Here is a 2,353-nt window from a genome sequence, read left to right on the forward strand (position 1 = left end):
TTCTTACTAGTCGTAGAGTTCATGTCTTTTATTTTATTTTCCCTATTAATTTTCAACACTTAACATGGTTAAAAATTTAATGATGGTTTCAAATTCCATGTTTTACTTGATAACCAGACATAAATCCTTTGGAATTACAAGTAATGTCTAGATCAAGATAAAAATTGTAGTGACAACAGAGATAAAAATAAATTTTCTAATTAGAAATCAAATATAATGATAAAAAATATATTACTAATTGAACTAATATTTAAACAATAAATCATCATAAATTGCATTAGGTGAGTTATATTAAATATAGGTAGCATTCATCAATGTGACTACATAAAATTAATTGTAAAATTCTAAAACATTATATTTAAAGTGATTATCACACAGTTTGGTTGGCATACAAAATCTCGCTAAATTTATTTAATGAAACTTTATTAATTTGTCAAGAACCAAAATATAGAATCTCAATATAAGGGTCAATTGCAAAACACAAGTAAAAAATTATGAATTTACTTTAACAAGAGATGTACAAGAATAAAGGAAACTTGTCTTATTTAGATTTAAAATACTTATTAAAGTGTAGATTTTGTACATTAAAAAATTATAATTTTTCTAAATAAAAATAAGTAGTGAACACTTAATTTTCTTTTTATTGGGGATATCACTTTAGTCATATAATATATTGGAAATTTATCATCCATGAAACTCAATATTCCTTTCTTTAACTTAAAAACATGGGTCCTTATTTGGATAGGGACAAAATTTATAGTATTTTGACAAGATGAAATAGGTCTCATTAGTCCTCTCTATTTGTGATTTTTCTTGAAAGAATTAGTATTTTAGAAATTAATAAAAATAACACTCTTGACAATTTTTTGGCAAAAGATTTTTGTGATTCTTATTGTGTTATTATTTATCTTAGGTATTTTTTTTTAAAGATTATTTTTTCTTGACTTATGGAAGGTTATAGTGGTCTATTATACTATAACATATTTGACCAATTAACCTATAGAGAAATTATTTTCTTTTTTCTATATATTATAAATATTACCAGATGTTGCACCTATCAAATCTCATCGAAACCTCTACATTTCATAATTCTTTCTATTTTTAGTTTTCATATATATATATATACACACACACACATGCACACACACACGTACATGCACATGCACACACACATGCACACGCACACGCACACGCACAGGCACATGCACACGCGCGCGCGCGCACACACACACACACATTGTCAATACTAGATTAACCCTTTTTCTTATTAGTTATTCTTTTTCGTGTGATCCATTTTTATTCATCATACACTCTTCCAATTTTCAAAATCATGTGTTTGATATAGGATAATTAAATACTTCTATAGATATATATCACTGTTCATGCATCTCAACTTTTTTTTTCCTATTGCATATCAAGTAATCATAAACAAGTACATCACAATATCATATTAGTGTTTATAGTAACACAAAACACAACATTACAGAGTAAGATTATCGATTAACTAAAACCAAAATAGTAGCCTGGATATATCCAAAAAACTATAAAGGAGGATTATCCTCCTCCTCTTCTTCTTCTTCATCATTGGTATCAGGAGAAACAAAATTATAGCCCAAAACCCTATAATCATATTTAGTCTTTCGCCTCGGCTCTTTCTGCATGTTGTCAAGTTTGATCTATTGGATGAACCCTTTCAGGGTGTATTCAAATTCATCCCTTTCCTTCATTTTTGTGTACCCATAAGCAATATCTAATCTATCCATGATAGCTCTCCCATCCATTAGGACCTATAGAATCTTGCTTTCCTTCACCTTTAGGATCACTGTAACCTGCATAGCAATATCAAATATATGAGCCTCTTACGAGACTCAATAAAATTTATGTTCTTCCTTGAAAGCACATCATTTTTCCAATATTTCCAGATGAACCACAAAATGATAGAAGAAAACAAAGACTAGAAAGAATTACAAAATTTGCTACTATTGATAGTTCCAAAGATTATATTTATGACATTAAAATGTGTTTTGAATGATAGGTGAAGGATATTCCATATTTTAGAGGCAAATAAGAATTCACAACATACACAGATAATAGATTCTAGTTGATTACACAGTTCTTTACCCATAGTGCACATATTAGGTCCCCCCCCCACTAGGCTTTTTGAATGGGAGTTTGCGCAAAAAAAGTTTCCACAAAAAATAAGAGACTTTGGGTTCTATAGGTCTTGTCCACAGCTGGGTAAAATACTTCATCCATTCCATATTTTCAAATTCTACTCCCTATTTATAGTTTGCGTGAACGAAAATATCATTTTCATTAGTTAACAACTAATACAGGTATTTAGACTTCCCAA

Source organism: Cupressus sempervirens, chromosome 7 (genome assembly GCF_028749045.1).
Source record: "Cupressus sempervirens isolate cs-2001-9-10 chromosome 7, ASM2874904v1, whole genome shotgun sequence".
NCBI lineage: Eukaryota > Viridiplantae > Streptophyta > Pinopsida > Cupressales > Cupressaceae > Cupressus > Cupressus sempervirens.